Source organism: Camelina sativa, chromosome 2, assembly GCF_030686135.1.
Source record: "Camelina sativa cultivar CO46 ecotype springtype chromosome 2, ASM3068613v1".
Lineage (NCBI taxonomy): Eukaryota > Viridiplantae > Streptophyta > Magnoliopsida > Brassicales > Brassicaceae > Camelina > Camelina sativa.
The window spans coordinates 19,873,074-19,885,230 of NC_141881.1; the positions used below are offsets into that span (position 1 = coordinate 19,873,074).

General features: G+C 34.3%; 2 pseudogenes; both read left to right on the forward strand.

The window, feature by feature from the left end:
* Nucleotides 1–5,493: 5,493 nt before the first annotated feature.
* LOC104752790 (uncharacterized) lies at nucleotides 5,494–7,908 on the forward strand (annotated as a pseudogene).
* Nucleotides 7,909–8,370: 462 nt separating this feature from the next.
* Nucleotides 8,371–10,969, forward strand: LOC147948897 (uncharacterized; annotated as a pseudogene).
* The last annotated feature ends 1,188 nt before the right edge of the window (nucleotides 10,970–12,157 follow it).

Below are 12,157 nucleotides of genomic sequence, written 5' to 3' on the forward strand. Positions count from 1 at the left end.
GTAAATTTCTTCGATAAAAGTCCTTAGTTCAAATCTTGTATATTATAATATCTGGATGACACAAAAAAACACTAAAAATAAACAGAAACATAATAGATTTAGAATACCTATGGGTTTTGCTTGGAGGGCCATAATGAGGATGATGACTTTGACCGTACGTGCTTGATACAATAATATGAGTTAGGCCGTTAGGTTTTAGGATTTTGTGATTAGATTAGAGTTTCGTTTTCATGGTTTATGGGTTAAAACTTAAAAGTATAAGTTGTAAACAATTATTCTTTAGGTAGTTAAGACGTTTCGGCTCTTCCCATTACAATTTACGGTTCATATTCTCATGCTAAATGCCCCTTATATATGTGACATATTGACATATTGTATATATTGTTGACAATTAATTATTTAAATTTGTAGAAAAACAAGAGCAAAACCAGTTTTGTTCACTGAGGAAAAAAGATTAGCTAGTAACGCGTAACTTTCGTGTGTGCAAAGAGTCAAAGAGAGTTAAACGGTGGCAATAAAACTATTCAAAGTCATTACTTATGAAGCATATAAATGGATTTAAATGTAATTCAAACTCGTATAATCTTGACGCATTTTTCCATTGGAAGATCTAGAGATATTTGGTAACTTTTTTTTTTTCTTTTTTTTTCTTCTTCTTCTAATTGTTACTTTTTCTTAGTTTAACTCAAAAACTTGCAATATAGGCTAAAATAAACTAGTTCTTAAACAACTAAACTTTTCCTAACTTCTATTACCGACAGGTCCGGTAGTAAATGATTTGCAGCGATTATAGCTAGAAAAACGCCGTACAAGATCTTCGATTCTTGAAATAAAATTAAAATATATCCAACAATGATTAATTATCGACCGTCACTTGAATTTATCATTGATTTATGAACGTCCAAAAAAATATAGAATCCAAAAGTAAAAAGTCATAAGCAAACGCTTAGACTTAGTTTTTTTCTTTTGTTTTTTATCACTTAGACTAATTAGTTGCCATATCATTTTCTTTCTCTGGCTCCGATCCTGGCACTTCTGCTGTAAATCCTTCACTTCACGTGCTATTAATATCGTCAACAAACATAATTAACTATTACATTCAAATCACAATTAAATGCAAAACCTGTTAACATTTTTTCTATGTTATCACCCAGACCCTAGTTTAGTGTCAACTTTTTATTTTATTTTTCTTTATTATTTTGTAACGTATATCACATATAACTATATAAGTATATAACCTTGCTTGATCGAATTGAATCGGATTGCGACATTATTTAAAACTAATCTTATGCTGCTAAAAATTTCTGTCGTTTTGCCAATGTAAATTTAGTAATTTCAGAATATTGTTTTTAGTTCTACGGTCTACTATATGCATTTTGAAAAACTAAATAATCTTTGATTTATTATGAACATTCAACTTTGTCGAGAAAGATGGCATGTTCTTCTTATCTAATTAATACGTAGGGGAAAAAATGACCCATGCATGTGATCCCTCGAATGTCCATGCACACACTCTCACGCAACCACCAGCTTTCTCGTACATGTCCCGTCATGCTCTCTTGCTTATTTTAAGTTTCATCTTTTTTTTTTCTAAGATTTTTGTAAACAACTGTTTCGTCACGAAAAAATATCTTTATATATCGAAAAGGTTCTAACATACTAGTAGTATATATATGCGCGTCCAATATAAGTCATGTTACGCCTTATCAACCGCTTGCCAGTTTCCACCCGTACGTGATTAGCTTCATCATCGAGATGTGAAGGCTCGTTTTGTGTATCCTAGACGAGGAACTATTTAGTCTTGTTCTTAGCCACAACCTTAAAACATTTCTATAAAATCCTTAATTTTGCGAAATTCGCATTTCGAATTTTGAGAAAATCATTTTCCGTGGACCAAACCGGATCGCTAGATAAGTCACAACAGTTGCACAATAGGGCCAAATTCAGAACTAAAGAGATATCCATTTCGACTTTTGTGTAGAATTTATTTTCAGTCGTTATTTCGATATATTTGTCGTATTTTCTTCATAATTTTCAGGTATCCGGCATCTATAATAGAAATATACACTAGCAAAAGTCATAAGTTGAAGTTGCGTGAATGTCAAGAAGCACATGGAATTGGAAACTATGGTTATGGATTGGATCTGTACGAGACAGGACACAGAAGTTGTCGTTGACTTCTCTCCTTTGCATTCCAGCACTGACTCTAAAGTAATGATGATAAGCACTTAATTGTGCTTTATCTATTATTATCTCTCCGCTGTATTCGCTTATCATTTTCACATAAATGTGATATCGATTTTTGTTCTCAGTTTTCCAGAATAAAAGTAATCACGAACATGATAATATGATAATGATATTATGTACTAACGTGAAAAATAATCTGATTTTCGATGATCAACATGCATGGGCCATCAAATTTAGTTCTATGGACTTATCTTTCTTAGCTCTATTTCTAATTTTCAATTTCGCCCAAACTGGCTCCCCCATTCATCAATAAATCTAAATCTGTTCCTTTTTTTGTGTACTATATAAACTGGCTCCCCCATTTATATACTAGGACTCGGACCCCGCGATGTTGCGGGAAGTATTTCAAAACAAGTTAAATTGAATTTCAAACACTACAAGAAAATGTAGTAAAGATAGCATATGAAGATAGCGTTTATTTAATTTCTGCTATAGTTAACATAACGGCATATATTCGATAGCGTTTGGTTAATTTTTAAACGCTATATTATGTTTTTAGAAGTTACAGTTTTTAGAAGCGTATGTTTAGATAGCAATACAAGGTTTAAAACGCTGTATATTAGTTTAGGCGGACCAAAATTTTTTTGTTTCCAGGCTAAGTAAAAACAAGCGCCCAATATTTTCATTTTCCCTCTTATGCTTTCTTGTTTTACCTTAGTCGACATATCAGTTTCTTTCCTTTGCTTCTCTCTCACAAGTTCACGAACTAGGGTTCTTCAATTTCTTCCGTTGATTATCTCTCAAATTCTTCGATTCTTGTCAAAATCTCATATTCTTAGACTCTCTATCTCTCAGTCACTCTTTATCTCTCTCTGAAATCTCTTATCTCTCTCAGAAAATCGAAGGTACAGATTTCGATTGAATGATATATATATGTTGGGTAATCGATTTTGGGTTTCAAGATGTTCTAATTCGGTTTTCTTTTCGACAAATTTGTCAATTATTTAGGGTTTCTGTTTCGATTTTGGGTTTCGAGATGTTCTAATTCGGTTTTCTTTTCAACAAATTTGTCAATTATTTAGGGTTTCTGTTTCGATTTTGGGTTTCGAGATGTTTCTGTTTCGATTTCTTAAGGTTTCAATTTGTTTTGTCTGACTAAAATCGATTGTGACTATAATCGACTATTCTTTACAAGAATTTATGGTTTCAATTGGTTTAAGTTTTTAAGGTTTCAGTTCTTAAGGTTACAAGATTATGACTATAATCGATTCTCCTTTTGCAGGTTCTAATTTCGCAGCTTCTTCTTTACAAAATCCTAGTTATCTCTCTTTTGTTTCACTGAGTTTGTCATATTCTATAGTATGTATCTCTGTTGGTTTAATTGAGTTTGAATCTGTCTGATATAAGAACCTCTTGTCACAAATGTATGTAATCGTTTGACCATGGAGCTGTGTAACATGGACAAGTCTTGGGTTTGGCTTCCAAGGTATGGTTTTATATTGTTATTACTAATAATTTCTTAAGTTACAACTGAGTTTTTAATGACTTTTTATTGAACTTGAAAGAATTTTTTACCTTATAGGAATAGTCTCGAGTATGAGAAAGGAGCAACTGATTTTATTTATGGGTCAGCAAGGAGAATGGGAGATCCTCCAAATATGTTTTGTCCATGTATTGACTGCCGGAATCTGTGCCATCAACCATTAGCCACGATAGTAGATCATCTGATTATTAGGGGTATGGACTTGATATACAAGAAGAGTAGATGTTGGAGTAATCACGGGGAGATAAGGGTTTTAACAAGAGGTGATGATCCAATTTCAGAATTTGAAGCTTATGAGTTGTTTAGAGCTGCTTTCTTTGATGGTGATGACAATACACAGACCCAGAATGACAATGCAGATCAGAGTGACAATGTAGATCATCATGAAGAAGATTCATAATTTACGAAAAAGTTGAAAGATGCTGAGACTCCACTCTACTCCAGCTGTTCTAAGTACACTAAAGTGTCTGCTATCATGGGGTTGTACCAGATTAAAGTTAAGAGTGGGATGTCAGAAAACTACTTCGATCAGCTTCTAAAGATAGTTCACGACATGCTACCTGGAGATAATGTCCTTCCAACATCAACAGATGCGATGAAGAAGTTGTTGAAGGTATTTGGTTTTGGATATGAGAACATTCACGCATGCAAGAACGATTGCATTCTTTACCGGAAGCAGTACAAGGATATGACAAGCTGCCATAGATGTAGTACTTCAAGATGGGAGATGGATAAGCACACAAAAGAGGAAAAGAAAGGGCCGGGATTCCAGCTAAAGTTCTTAAATATTTCCCAATAAAGGACAGATTCAGAAGGATGTATAGATCGAAAAGGATGGCAGAGGATCTACATTGGCATTTCAGTAATGCTTCAGAAGATGGAATGATGCAGCACCCGGTGGATTCGATAACTTGGGCTCAGGTTAATGCTAAATGGCCACAGTTTGCGTCTGACCCGAGAAATCTTCGACTTGGTTTGTGTACTGATGGGATGAATCCTTTTTTGATTCAAAACACCAAGTATAGTATATGGCCAGTGTTTCTTGTGAACTATAACATGGCACCTACATTGTGTATGAAGGCTGACAATATAATGTTGACTCTGTTGATACCTGGACCAACTGCACCGAGCAACAACATCGACGTGTATCTTCAACCGTTGATAGAAGATTTACAGGATTTGTGGAATGAAGGTGTGGATGTTTATGATGCCTTCTCAAAGGAAACTTTTAATCTGAGAGCTATTTTACTGTGGACAATCAGTGACTATCATGCTTTGGGGACTTTGGCAGGATCTAAAGTTAGAGGTAAACAAGCGTGTAATGTTTGTGGTAAGGATACTCCTTTTAGGTGGCTTAAGTTTAGTAGAAAACATGTCTACTTGGGCAATAGGATAAGACTCAGAACTGGGCATCCTTACAGACGCAGACGGAGTTGGTTTGACAACACGGTAGAACAAAGGACTGCATGTAGAATTCAAACAGGGGCTGAGATATTTGAGCATTTGATAGACTTTAAGAATGATTTTGGTCGAGCTTTAGATTAAAAAAAGTAAAAGAAAGAGGTCTGATTTGTGTGAAGATGATGAAATTTCAGAAGAAGAGTATGATGAAGACAGTTACCAATGGAGGTGGAAGAAGCAGTCTATTTTATTTGAATACTGGAAGGTTAGCATATTTTATATATAAAATTTAAATAAAACTATAGATAAATTTAGTTCTTTGCCATTGTCTAACTTATATCTTCGTTTCCATGTATTAGGATATGCATGTTCGCCACAACATCGATGTAATGCACGTTGAGAAAAACGTGTCTGATGCCATGTTGTCCCTTCTAATGCATAGTGCTAAATCTAAAGATGGCTTAAAGGCACGACAAGATTTGGAAGATATATATGGGTATTCGGGAAGCATTACATCTACAAGTACGTGGGAAGAGACAGTACTTACCACCTGCTGTTTATTGGTTTTCCAAGACGGAAAAGAAGAAGTTCTGCAAGAGATTGTCTGAGTTCAGAGGACCAGATGGGTATTGTGCGAATATAGCAAATTGTGGCCCCGATTGGTAACGACTGTTATTTGTGGTTGTAGAGACTTTGACTGTAAAAATTTGGCTGTATAAAATTTGGCTGTAGCGACTTTGACTGTAGATACTTTGACTGTTAAAATATGATTGTTAAAGAACAAACTTTAAAAACTGTGACTGTAATATTATTAAAAACAAAATGATAAGAAAATACAAAGGTGATGATAAAAATAATAAATTTCTGAAGAGAAGTGGATATCAAAAGAAAGAGAAAAAAATACTGATAATTAGTCTATAAAAAAATGTTTGTATAAAAATATATATAAAATTATATAGAGTTTTTAATTATGATGGAGTAAGAAAAAAAAGTTTTTTAAACTTGTTGGTTTTACAGCGTCATTTTGAAGCTTTAAAAAAGGAAGAGAAATAAAGAAGGAAAAAATTAAAGTGACTGTAGAAACTTTTAAAAATAAAAAAATCATTAAAGCTTGATTGGCAAATAAAATGCTTTTAAGATTTTTAAATAATTTTAAAGTTTTAAAAGTCTTCACCAATCAGGTCATGTGTTTCAGTTGATCTTTCTACAATTGGTGGCTTGAAGTCTCATGATCACCTGTGGCTTTGAGAGGACTGCTGCCAACTGGACCTAGGATTGCAGTGACTAGAATATGCAACTTCTTCAATCGATTGTGTCAGCGTGTGATTGATCCAGAGAAGTTTATAACATTGGAGGCTGAGGTTATTGAGTCATTATGCCAACTGGAGAGGTTCTTTCCTCCTTCTATGTTTGATATCATGTTCCACCTTCCTGTTCATCTAGCAAGGGAGACACGGTTGGGTGGACCGGTCCATTTTAGATGGATGTATCCATTTGAGAGGTAGTGATTTATGTTTTTAAAATCTCTTTTAATTACTTAATGTGATGAAAACTGATACTTCTTTGTTTGATATGTAGGTACATGAAAACCCTTAAGTCATATGTTAAGAACTATGCAAGGCCGGAAGCTTGTATGGCTGAGGAATACATGGCAGGAGAATGCATTGCTTTCTGTTTGGAGTTTCTAAAATCTTCTGTACCAGTTGTGGAAGCTGCAGTCCGTAATGAAGATCTTGAACCAGATGAGCACATCCTCGAAGGTCGTCCAATTAATAAGGCTAAACCAGTTGTCCTTACAGAGAAAGAGCGGGAGATAGCGCATAGATATGTTCTGATGAACACAGCAATGTTTACTCCATATGTTGAGTAAGTTTGACAACATTTCCTAGCTATTATTGTTTTTCATGTTTCACTTTTACAAATATCTGTCTAATACTTTTATAAACAATTTCGACATTTCTATATAGTATGCACTTGGAAGAATTACAAGCTACGGATGTGCATTGCAGAAGAAATGAAACTCTTTTATGGAAATTGCATGGGAAAAAGTTTACACAATGGATTAAAGAGAAGGTATGCAGTTAGATAAAGATACATATCTTTTTAATTCTTACCATCTAAAACTATATCTAAATACTTTCCTTCTGAGTTTTTCATTAGATCCCAAGTAACTCGAAGGACCATTCTAAGCAGCTAAGGTGGTTAGCATTTGGACCACGACAAGAAGCTCAGACATTTAAGGGATACATAGTGAATGGACATCGATTTTACACAAATGATGTAAAGCGGAAGACTCAGAATAGTGGAGTATCCTATGAAGCTTTCACCATGTGTCGATCTAGTGCAAGAGATACAAATCAAAAGGCTGACATTGTTTCCTACTACGGAGTTATAGAAGAGATCATCTTACTGGACTACCACATGTTCTATATCCCACTGTTAAGTGTGGATGGGCAAACAAAGAGAATGGTGTGAAAGAAGAGGACGGCTTTACGCTTGTCAACTTGCATATTAACCAATCTGCATTTCGACAAGATCCATATATTATGCCGTTTCAAGCAAAACAAGTTTTTTATTCCCGAGAAGATGACTCATCCCCTTGGTATGTAGTTATGAAAGCGCCACCAAGGGGTTATCATGAGTTGGAGACAGAAGCAGAGACTTTGGCACCACCGTCATCCAGTCAACAGTTTGAAGATTTGTTGGATCAATCTTCTGATGATGATGAGAGTTACTGTGTTAGGGCAGATTGCGAAGGAGTTTTAGTAAAGGATTAGTATAGACCAGAATATTAGAACTAGGCTTAGTATTTAGTATATTAATAGATTTTCGCTTATTAGTTAGCATATTGGTTGAGGTGAGATTTATTAGTAATGGTCTACATATTTTGCTTACGTGTTTTCCTTTTGGTTTTGTTTACAGAAAACATGATAAAAAAACAACCAGTGCTAAGAAAAAGGGACGTAGCAAGCGTCAGCAAGGCATTGATGTTACTCCTCTTGAGTTGAAAACAACCAAAAGAAAGAAAAGACTTGCTAAATCAGTCGAAGATGAACCAGTAGTAGAAGAAGAAGCTGAACCAGTAGTAGAAGAAGAAGCTGAACCAGCAGTAGAAGAAGAAGCTGAACCAGTAGTAGAACTAAACCCTAAACCAGCAGTACAACAAAAAGCTATACCATCATCTGAAGAACATGAAGTAGAAGGAGAAGAGAAAGAGACTGAGAAAGAGCCTGAACTAAATGGAGAGGACCAAGAAGCTGAACAACATGAAACTGTTGGTAATTCACCTGAAGCATGTTTAACTAACCAGTCAAAGACGAAGAAGAGGAGAACTAGAGGACCCACTAGGATGAGTAAATTGGCTAAAAGCAATGAGAACAAAGTAAATGTGGAATTTAACATCATCGGTGACCATGTTGGGAAGGGATCAGTTACACTGTCATCTTTTATGGGAGTTCTTGTAAGGGAGCATGTGTCAGTACTTTTAGATGATTGAAGGTACTTGGATTCAAAGATAAAGGATACAATGTGGGAACAGCTTCAGGTACAAGTGTTATTTTTTTTTTTTACTTTGTATTTTAATTGATGCTTTTAACAAGTTTTTATAATAACATTGTATAAATTTGTTGTAGGGGACGTTCAATTTGACAGAAGATTGGCAAAAACATTCACTGTTAATGCAAATGGGGTGCGCATGGAGGGCTCATAAGTCTAGGCTACTTCAAAAAATTCGTCTTGCTAAGACCAAGGGTGAAATACGAGATCTGAAACCAAGCAACATTCACAGTGAATCATCATGGTTCAAGTGGGTGAAGATTAGGACTGGCAAAGCTTTGAAGGTTTGCATTCAAATACAAAATTGATTTATGTAATTTTACTTATATTTAATATATTAATTGGAATGACTTTTATAGGAACAAAGTGAGAAGTACATGGCTATGAGGAAAGCACAGATTCCACACACAACCAGTCACAAAGGAATGAATCGCCTTGCTGATGAAATGGTATGTCAATGTAGTGATAAATTGTATTCATTAGTTATATACTATAAATAGTGACTGTGACTACTTCTTGGTACTTGTAGAAGAAAAATGCACCTGACCCGAGTAAGATTACTAGAAGCAAGGTCTGGATAGCTGGACATACCCATGCAGATGGAAGACCTGTTAAACCGGAGTTTCAACAAACAATTGTAAAAAGTTATCAAACTCATCTGTTGGTTTTACTTGGTGATGTATAATGTTGGTTTTACTTGGTAATGTATATTGATGCATTAACAAAATTTTAAACCAAGAACAAATTAAATTGCTTGTTAATGAGATAGGCTCAAACTCCAATGTTAGTCTTAAGGAAGATGCGGTTAGTCAAATTCTAGGGAAAGATAGGAGTGAAAGAATCAGAGGAATGGGCTGAGGGGTTACTGCTACCAAGCTAGCATTCTTACAGGCTAGAGATGCACATGTGCAGAAGATTGAAGCTCAACATGCAGAATTGGTGAGCGAGGTTGCTGATTTGAGACACATGGTTCGTGACTTAACTAAAGGGAAAAAGGTAAGGTTAATATTCAAATGTGGTTTTTAATTCCTGGTAAGATGTATTATTGAAACTCTTAATTGTGTGTATAGGATGATGGTGCAAATTCAGACACCACTGATGAACCAAGGTGTCAGTTACTTGATTGGTTTGTAGATGAAGATGTTGTTGTTGCTGAGGGAAAACTATGCTCTGTTGAACCAAGTTACAAGATTGGCCGTATGCCAATTGGTCCTAATGGGTCAGCTGTACTTGTGACATTTGTATCAGATAAAAATGCATCTCTATGGAGGCCTACAGCAACTGTCGACAAGCTTGGCCAGACTGTGGGAACCAAGATAGCATGGCCATTTGATAAGCTAATTGTGGACAGTATGGACTCCTCAACTGGAAACAAGGGAGCTGATGCCTCGGCAAAGTTCTTATGATATAGTTTACATTGTTATGGTAATATATAAATGCTTATTGGTTAGGTGACACATGAATTATGTTTTTGCATGATTTTTTTTAGGAAGATAGAGTCCATCTTGTTGATTGGATTTTGGGTGGTGAAGTAATTGCTAAGGCACATATGATTTCAAAAGAACCTAAACAGTTGGTGAATAAAATTCCTTTGGGTCCGAATGCTGCAGTTGTGAATATTGTAAAAGTCATTAACAAAGAGGCTTCATTATGGAGACAACCAAGTGAAGACATTTCTGTGATGGGTTATGCACTGAGCGTGAACATAGCATGGCCACTTACTAAGCTGTCTAAGTGTAACAGACAGATAATGGAGGATGCAGAATCTGAGAGTGAATCGGATTTTCGTAAAGAAGAATCTAACAGAGGTGGATCATCATTCAATGATGGAGGAGGAACAACAGGTTCTAAAGGAGCAAGAACATCAGGTTCTAAAGAAGTAGAACCAACTCAAGAATCATCACCTAAGGTAAAACTCTTTACATTAATCTGTCTTTTACATGATGTGTTGTATAGTTGTGTGATTGTGATTAATTTCTGCAATTTAATTTGTAGAGTGGTGCAAGTAACAGCTACAACAATAGCAACTTAGCTAAGAAGAAATGCTTCCTTATGGATTGCTTTGGATCGGGAGAAAGAGTTGCAGAAGGCCGAGTTATTTCAACCAATCCAAACGACATTGTCCACTGCCATCCATTGGGTCCAAATGTCAGCAAGGTTTGGGTTGACATCTGTTTGATTGGCGACGCACGAGTATGGAGACGAACATCAGAATTTGAGATTGTTGCTGATGCATTAGGTACTATTACTGCTTTTCCTAATAAGTACATTGTTTATATGTGAAGCTTTCTCTTATGTTGGATTGTGTTGGGTTGTAGAACTTGTTTGGCTTGGTGAACTTGTTGTATTTGTACTTGATGTAGCAATATATATGAACTTTTTCAATTAGATAATGTTTTGGTTTGATAAATGATAGGATGTTTAACTATAAGCTAATATGGGAAACAAAAATCCAATTATTTAAAAATCTGGGAAACAATAACAGTGATAGAAAACAAACGCTATATTAAAACTAATGGTGGCGTTTGTGAATTATATGAAACCATAAATAATACTGAAAACTATCTGCTATTATAAAGTTTACAATTGCAATAAAAGAAACGCTATCTACAAAGTAAATAAAATAGCATAAGGAGAAAACGCTATGTAAAGTGCCATATCTATTATAACGGGCGCATATATAGCGTTCACAATACCGCTCTGATAACCTGTTATAGCGTTTTCCGGACGCTGTACATGTAACATTTTCTTGTAGTGAAATTTAGAACTATGCTAAATAATAAAATTAAAAATTATCTCAAAAAAAGAAAATAATCAATAAGGCTAAAACTTCATAAATATTAGACATATATAACTGTGAGTTTAAAAAACACAACCATCAAAATAAAACTTATAATAAAAATAATATGGTAAAAACACTCAATTCTAGTTAAAAATTATTTAAAAAAAAATCATAATGAATCGAGGCAACTCTACTTATAATTTGTATGTATTATAAGTATAAGATATTGTATGAAAAATTATTATAAAGAGTAACAAGCAATTCATAACCGATATTGATATTTATGTTACTAATAAATAAATATTATGAGGAAGTGATCCTAAGTGAGAATATCAAACGAATGATCATAATAACTATATTCAATTTTCTGATAAAATAATTTTAAAAGTAAAACAAATATTTATCAGCCAATAATTATAATAAAAATACACAATTTTAAAAATAAAAGATGAAATAGTTAAATCTTAAAAACACATATTTTATGAAAAGTTATGATAAATAAACTCAATTGTAAGTTACATAATCAAAGTTGATTAAATTTCTATATTACCTAAGCCATTTCTAAAATATTTAGTTAGATTATAGAATAATGTTGGATATTAAATATTAAAATTTATATTATTTAGATTCAGCATGAAACGAAAATTTTGTGTCAGCGAACAATGATTCGTTGATTTGTTAGTTATGTA